Source organism: Pan troglodytes, chromosome 15, assembly GCF_028858775.2.
Source record: "Pan troglodytes isolate AG18354 chromosome 15, NHGRI_mPanTro3-v2.0_pri, whole genome shotgun sequence".
Lineage (NCBI taxonomy): Eukaryota > Metazoa > Chordata > Mammalia > Primates > Hominidae > Pan > Pan troglodytes.
The window spans coordinates 61629429-61638057 of NC_072413.2; the positions used below are offsets into that span (position 1 = coordinate 61629429).

General features: G+C 44.0%; 1 pseudogene; it reads left to right on the top strand.

Annotated features, from left to right (window-relative positions):
- Positions 1-6586: 6586 nt before the first annotated feature.
- LOC112205522 (small nucleolar RNA U3) lies at positions 6587-6659 on the top strand (annotated as a pseudogene).
- The last annotated feature ends 1970 nt before the right edge of the window (positions 6660-8629 follow it).

The following is an 8629-nucleotide window of genomic DNA, read 5'->3' on the forward strand; positions in this document are numbered from 1 at the left end:
CACTATGTTGCTCAGGTTGATCTCAAACTCCTGAGCTCAAGCAATCCTCCCTCTTTGGCCACCCAAGGTGGCGGGATTACAGATATGAGCCATCACAGCAGGCCCAAAGCAGATGTTGTAATAAGCACTATTACTCAAAGCTAGATATGTGATTTTGAGCAAGGTATTTTATTTTCCTCTAAACTCCAAATTACTCATCAAGTGACAATGTCGCTTGTTCAGGGGTTTTATGAAAATTAAGTAACAATAAAAGTAAGATAGCACAGTGTAGGCATTCAGGAATTATAAGTTGAAGTTCCAACTCTTCCTCTACCTATACCCCTTACTTTGTGAGATTACAGGAAGGATGACAAAAAAGGATATGTTGGGGGTTTTTTTGTTTTTTGTTTTTTTTTTGAGACAGAGTTTCACTCTTGTTGCCCAGGCTGGAGTACAATGGTGTGATCTCAGCTCACTGCACCCTCCACTTCCCAGTTTCAAGTGATTCTCCTGTCTCAGCCTCCCGAGTAGCTGGGATTACAGGTGCATGCCACCACGCACAGCTAATTTTTGTATTTTTAGTAGAGTTTCATCATATTGGTCAGACTGGTCTCGAACTCCTGACCTCAGGTGATTCACCTGCCTCAGCCTCCCAAAGTGCTGGGATTACAGGAATGAGCCACCACGCCTGGCCTTTGTTGTTTTTTTTGAGACAGAGTCTCCCTTTGTTGCCCAGGCTGGATGGAGTGCAGTGGCACTATCTCGGCTCCCTGCAACCTCTGCCTCCCAGGTTCAAGTGATTCTCCTACCTCAGCCTCCTGAGTAGCTGGCATTACAGGTGCGCTATCACACCCAGCTAATTTTTGTATTTTTAGTAGAGACGAGGTTTCGCCATGTTGGCCAGGCTGGTCTCATACTCCTGACCTCAAGTGATCCACCCACCTCGGACTCCCAAAGTGCTGGGATTACAGGTGTGAGTCACCGCACCCAGCCCAAAAAAGGATATGTTTGCTGAGTCCTTTAATTGTTGAAAATGAACCTTGAAAAAAAGAAAAATTAATGATAGGACTAGGAATGTATACCAGCCAGGAGGTAGAATTAAGAAAGTTTAAATGCAATAGATGAAAACTATATGCAGGCTGGGCCCAGTGGCTCATGCCTGTAATCATAACACTTAGGGAGGCTGAGGCTGATGGATCACTTGAGCTCAGGAGTTTGAGACCAGCCCGAGCAACATAGTGAAACCCTATCTCTACAAAAAAAATACAAAAATTAGCAGGGCATGGTGGCTCATGCCTTTACTCCCAGCTACTTGGGGGATGAGGCAGGAGGATTGCTTGAGCCCAGGAGGCGGAGGTTGCAGTGAGCCCAGATCTCTCCACTGTACTCCAGTCTGGGCGACAGAGTCAGATCCTGTCTCAAAACAAAAAAGAAGAAAATTATAGGCAAAGAAATGTAGATTTCTTTTATTTAATATTTAAAAGAGAGTTGTTGTGAAGTTGATATGAATTTATGTGAAATAAGACTACCAAGGCCGGGCGCTTGGCTCATACCTGTAATCCCAGCACTTTGGGAGGCCAAGGTGGGAGGATCACTTGTGGTCAGGAGTTCGAGACTAGCCTGGCCAACATGGCGAAACCTCGTCTCTACTAAAAATACAAAAATTAACTGGGTGTGGTAGCGCACCTGTAATGCCAGCTACTCAGGAGGCTGAGGCAGAAGAATCGCTTGAAACCGGGAGGTGGAGGTTGCAGTGAACTGAGACTGCACCACTGCACTCCAGCCTGGGCAACAGAGCAAAACTCCATCTCAAAAAAAAAAAAAAAAAAAAGACTACCAGACTGATGTGGTATTTTTAGGATTTTTTTTTTCCTTTTTTTTTTTTTTGAGATGGCCCGACCTCTTCTTTTTTATCATATGATCTCTAACTGATGTATGTGACACAATAATACAAAACTATTTGAGCTATAAAAGAAATATGAAAGGCTTCTGTTTTCTTTTGTAGGCCTTCTGGAACTTTTGCCTCAGACTCAAATACCAATGACTCCTAATCATACCAATATCCCTACTCATTGCCTACTTGTTTCTGGATTTACATATTATTTGACTCTCTCATCTCATATCCTAGAGAAGTATTTAGTAAGAGTTGGATCTGGCCAGGTAGGGTGGCTAACGCCTGTAATCCTAGCACTTTGGGAGGCTGAGGCGGGTGGATCACCTAAGGACAGGAGTTGGAGAGCAGCCTGGCCAACATGGTGAAACCCCGTCTCTACTAAAAATACAAAGATTAGCTGGGTGTGGTCGTGGGCACCTGTAATCCCAGCTACTTGGGAGGCTGAGGCAGGAGAATTGCTTGAACCCTGGGGGCGGAGTTTGCAGTGAGCCAAGATCGTGCCACTGCACTCCAGCCTGGGCAACAGAGTGAGACTCCATCACAAAAAAAAAAAAAAAAAAAAAGTTGGATTTAATTTTCTAAGCATTAGGTTAAAATATTTTTGCTAGATAACACGGTGTCCTAAGATAAGCCAAGCATTATAAAGATGGCTCTGATGATTGCCAGGAACGTATTATGTATGCAGTAACAATAACACATTGCAATAAAGCCATGTTTTCTCCCATTTTTAAAAACATGTTTTGATGATGAAGGATATAAAATACAGAGTCACAGTGAAAGCCTGCAGCTTGAGTACGTTTGTAGTCAGTTGATTACAGATGATTGCTATGAGGCTAATGAAGTGAAATTTACTCCTAGGTTTGAGAGTAGATGATAAAAGGAACATTAAGGAGATTATAGTCTCAATCATGAACATATTCACCTAATTAACATTTTCCTACCTTTGAATTTAAATATCAAAAGTAGATACGTGATAGTTGTTGATTTGTAATACAAAATTTACTACTTTTGATAGTCATTTCTCACTTAAGCTTGTAGCATGTAATAATTTTTTTTCCCACAAATCTTTTCCTACATTAAAAAAATATACATAAAAAACTTGGCTGGGCATGGTGGCTCTCGCCTGTAATCCCAGCACTTTGGGAGGCCGAGGTGGGCAGATCACCTGAGGTCATGAGTTCAAGACTGGCCTGGCCAACATGGCTAAACCCCATCTCTACTAAAAATACAAAAATTAGCCAGGCGTGGTGCCGCATGCCTGTAGTACTAGCTACTCAGAAGGCTGAGGCAGGCTGAGAAGGCTGAGGCAGGCTGCAGTGAGCCAAGATCATGCCACTGCACTCCAGCCTAGGCAACAGGGCGAGACTCCGTCTTAAGGAAAAAAAAAGCTTATTTGGGTTGGGCACAGTGGCTCACGCCTATAATCCCAGCACGTTGGGAGGCCATGGTGGGCGGATCACTTGAGGTCAGGAGTTTGAGACCATCCTGGGCGAAATGGTGAAACCCAGTCTCAACAAAAAATACAAAAAACTAGCTAGGTGTGGTGGCGCTTGCCTGTAGTCCCAGCTACTGGGGAAGCTGAGGCATGATCACTTGAGCCTAGGAGGCAGAAGCTGCAGTGAGCAGAGATTGCAGGATTACACCACTGCACTCCAGCCTGGGCAACAGAGTGAAACTCTGTCTCTAAAACAAACAAACAAACAAAAAACCTTATTTGACTACTTCTTGAAGCAAAATGCGCAGTGAAAAGAAAACTGTTTCTTTCAAAAAACAAAATCATAAATATATACCTAGTATAAGCGGGATAAATTATACCCTTTGTCCTCAGCCCCTGCGAGAATGCTCAGGGCAGAAGATAAATCTCCCTCTTTCCCCATACAGATGCCTTAACTACCTATTTGATCAGCTAAGATAAGGAAAAGCAAGGATTTCAAAGCCTTGCTGGGTCCTTGAGTATTAGATGATAGCCCTGCAGGTAGAAGACTCTGTAACATGAAACTATCATTATGGTTCTCATTCCTTATGTGCAAGTAGGCCTCTGGGCGTGATTAGGAAATTGGAGGATAAAAAATGAGGAACAGAAACCACTCTGCACAAATAACAAAGTACTACATTACATGGAATGTGTTTTATTTAGAAAAATATTTCTCTTTAACGTGATTCACTCAAGAGATGTTATTCATCACCTATTATGCGCCAGGTATATTCTGAGTCCTGGAGAGACAACATTTAACAAAGTCCCTGTCCCCATGTAGTTTATTTTCTCGTGGGCAAACAGACAATATCTATTATTTTTATTAAAAACAATGTAAGGTAATTTCAGCCAATGATAAGTATGCTGCTGGGTGGGATATTCAAAATATTTAACACAGGTATGGCCAGCTTGGTGTCACATCTTCATGTTCTCTCTTGTATTTGCTGTCTTCCTTCCTGCCTCACTTTCCTTTCCTGCTCACTCCAACTTCCTTGACATTGAACTTCCCAAAAAAGTGTTAGTATATAAGCTTTAGTTTGTGATTGTGTTCCCATATACTCCCCATCTTACCCCCACATCACCTCCAATTAGAACATAGGCCAACCTTAGCTTCTTGTGACAAGTGTTATACTTTTAGTTGCTGGATCTTGGGAAGGTCTAGGAGATGCTGGGATAGCAAGATCAGGGGATGTCTTGGGAAATACCACACCATCCTCTAGTTCTCCTCCATCCCAGTTCTCTTTCAGTCCCTTTGATTCTCCTGAATGTAAGTGTCCCAAAGTCCACAAAAAACTTCTGTGTTCCCTCTTTTAGTGGCTTCACCGTCCCAGTCAACCACACTAAAAGACTTAACATCACTTTTGACGCTCAACCTAATCCTCTGCGCTTAGTCACACATTCATAGCACTGTGTGGCGAAGAAAAAGCGTTTTCATGCACTCTTGCTCTCCCTCTGGATAACACCCTAATTCGGCCTGTCATTATGATTTATTTGGATTTTGCAATGGCTTGAAACCAACTTTGCATGCCTCCATTTTCCACCTCTTCCAGCCCTTTGTATTAATAGCACCAATGTTTTAGTGCCTTAAAATATCCGGCAGATCACTTGATGTCAGGAGTTCAAGACCAGCCTGGCCAACATGGTAAAACCCCACCTGTACTAAAAATAAAAAAATTAGCTGAGTGTGGTGGTGTGCGCCTGTAGTCCAAGTTACTCAGGAAGCTGAGGCAGGAGAATCGCTTGAACCCGGGAGGCAGAGGTTGCAGTGAGCCGAGATCGCGCTAGTGCACTCCAGCCTGGATGACAAAAGTAAGACTCTGTCTCAAAAAATAATAATAATAAATAATAAATAAATAAATAAAAAGACGAAATCCTTAACTCTCCTACAATGAACTTTTGGTTTAAATAGTGGAGTGCCATAAGAGCGTCTCACTTCTTTCTCCCATTTTATTTTTTCTTTTCTTTTCTTTTTAGATGGAGTCTCACTCAGTCACCCAGGCTGGAGTGCAGGGGCATGATCTTGGCTCACTGCAGCCTCCCTCTCGGATTCAAGCAATTCTTTCACCTCAGCCTCCCGAGTAGTAGAAACAGGGTTTCACTATGTTGGCCAGGCTGGTCTCGAACTCCTGACCTCAAGTGATCTGCCCAACTCAGCCTCCCAAAGTGCTGGGATTACAGGTGTAAGCCACTGTGCCCGGCTTTTCTCCCATTTTCTTATTTATTTATTTATTTATTTTAAATTATTTTTCATTTTTGTGAGACGGAGTCTCGCTCTTTCGCCAGGCTGGAGTGTAGTGGCACGATCTCGGCTCACTGCAGCCTCCGCCTCCCGGGTTCAAGCAATTCTTCTGCCTCAGCCTCCTGAGTGGCTGGGACTACAGGCAAGTACCACCAGGCCCAGCTAATTTTTGTATTTTTAGTAGAGATGCGGTTTTACCATGTTGGCCAGGATGGTCCCGATCTCTTGACCTCGTGATCTGCCTGCCTCGGCCTCCCAAAGTGCTGGGATTACAGGTGTGAGCCATCGCACCCGGCCTTTTTTTTTTTTTTTTGAGATGGAGTCTCATTCTGTCGCCCAGGCTGGAGTATAATGGTGCGATCTTGGTTCACTGCAACCTCTGCTTCCCGGGTTCAAGCGATTCTCCTGCCTCAGTCTTCTGAGTAGCTGGGATTACAGGTGTCCGCCACCATGCCCAGCTAATTTTTGTACTTTTAGTAGAGACAGGGTTTCATCATGTTGGCCAGGCTGGTCTCAAACTCCTGACCTTGTGATCTGCCCACCTGGGCTTCCCAAAGTGCTGAGAACACAGGTGTGAGCCACTGCACCCGGCCTTTTCTCCCATTTTCTAAGGTGGCCATAAAAAATTTTCTTTTCTTTTTTCTTTTGAGACAGGGTTTCACTGTGTTGCCCAGGCTGGAGTTCAGCGGCACAATCTGGGCTCACTGCACACTCCACCTTTGGGGCTCAAGCGATCCTCCCACCTTACCTCTCAAGTAGCTGGGACTAGAGGTAGGCAACACCACGCCCAGCTATTTTTTTGTATTTTTAGTAGAGGCGGGGTTTCACCATGTTGGCCAGGCTGGTCTCAATCTCCTGACCTTGTGATCTGCCCGCCGCAGCCTCCCAAAGTGCTGGGATTACAGGCGTGAGCCACTGCACCCGGCCTGTATTATGTCTTTTTAAAAATTTAAACATGTATTACCTTGGGAAAAAATTAATATTAATAAGAAGAAACCTTTAGACTGTACTTTCAGGGATCATTTCTGTAATTCGTTACTAGAGAAATTTCTCTGAATGTGTAGAGCAGTTTTTTTTTTATTATTTTAAATAAAATTAAAAAAAAAAAAAAAAACTGGCCGGGTGCCGTGGCTCATGCCTGTAATCCCAGCACTTTGGGAGGCCAAGGCAGGCGGATCACGAGGTCAAGAGATCGAGACCATCCTGGCCAACATGGTGAAACCCCCGTCTCTACTAAAAATACAAAAATTAACTGGGCGTGGTGGCTCATGCCTGTAGTCCCAGCTACTCGGGAGGCTGAAGCAGGAGAATCACCTGAACCCGGGAGGTAGAGGTTGCAGTGAGCCGAGATTGCACCACTGCACTCCAGCCTGGTGACAGAGCGAGACTCCATCTCAAAAAAAAAAAAAAAGAAACTTTCTAGCTTCCCTGTTCCCTTTTGCCTACATGACAAGGCTTAAATCGCCACATCGCGCTCTTTTAAATCGGGCCTCAGCCTGCCTTCTGAGCTCATCTGACAGCCTTCTCCCCAGCTTCGCCCATGCCAGTCACACATTTCTTTAAGGAAATATATTGAGCACCTACGGTATGCTAGTGGGTATAGAAACATGAATAAGACATCCTTAGTTCCTCAATGAATTATCTAATGGCAGAAACAGATGCATAAAAAGTAAATACACTTCAGTGGATTCGATGCTGAAATAAAAGCAAAGACGATGGCCTCTTCTATGGAAAGGCAAAAAGCAACACTTTGCCCCAGTTTGTCTGTCATTTCTGGCTCCAGGCCCTTGATAATGCTGGTTTGTTTGGTTGAGGTTTTGTGTGTGGGTGGCTGTACAGAAGGACAACATGACATTTTCTCTTACCAGTCCTGCCCTCTCCCTCCCGCAAGAAACAAAGGCTTTTTCTTCCTTGCTCACCAATCAGTTTGTCCATTATGCTGTGATTCTATTTCAGTCAGGATGCGTTATGAGACAGTAATTAAGAAGGCCAGGCCGGGCACAGTGGCTTACGCCTGTAATCCCAGCACTCTGGGAGACTGAGATGGGTGGATCACCTGAGGTCAGGAGTTTGAGACCAACCTGGCCAACATGGTGAAACCCCGTCTCTACTAAAAATACAAAAATTAGCCGGCTGTGGTGGTGGGTGCCTGTAATCCCAGCTAGTTGGGAGGCTGAGGCAGGAGAATTGCTTGAACCCGGGAGGTGGAGGTTGCAGTGAGCCGAGATTGTGCCACTGCAGTCCAGCCTAGGCAATACAGTGAGACTCTGTCTCAAAAAAAAAAAAAAAAAGGTAATTCAAGAATATTTCATGGAGACTTTGGGACCTGAACGGGGGTTAAAGGATGGATAACAGCCAGATGGCAGGAGTGGCCAGTGCAAAAAATTTATCTTTGGGAAAGAGCACATGCATGGGGACTAGTGAAGCAGTCAGCCTGGCTGCAGAGGTGTTGCTAGTTAATGGGAGATAAGGTTGGTACATGGGATAAAGTTATGGGCATGAACACAGGCACAGGTGTTTATATCTGAAGTAAACAGGGACTCTGTAGGCTCTTGAGCAAAAATAACATGATAAAATCAATACTTGAACATTAGTGTGAAAGTTAGCAGGATGCAAAATGAATTCCTGGTGTGCCTCCTTCCCAAACTCTCCACACTGGATTAGCCACCACACTTGGCATGGAGCTAAATGAAGACTATCCCTCTAAGTTTTAGCAACGAAAGGGAAAAAAGAGTCAATGGCTGCCTATAAAGAGCAGCAGGGTTAAACAAAGATAAATTTGAAAAGAAGAGCAGATTTGGAAGAAAACAGCAATATTCAGTTTTTAATTCACCAAATATTTATTGAGCCTCTAGTACATGCAAAACACTGCTAAGTACTGTGCTGAATATACACTTCCTCTTTTCAAGGAGAGAGTAATACAGGTACACAGCTCTATCATGGAATGCAAGAATGCTGGGAGAATAGGAAGAGAGTATTCTAGACAAGTGGCTCTCAAACTTTTTGGTCTCAGGACCCCTCCATACTCTTAAAAATTATTGAA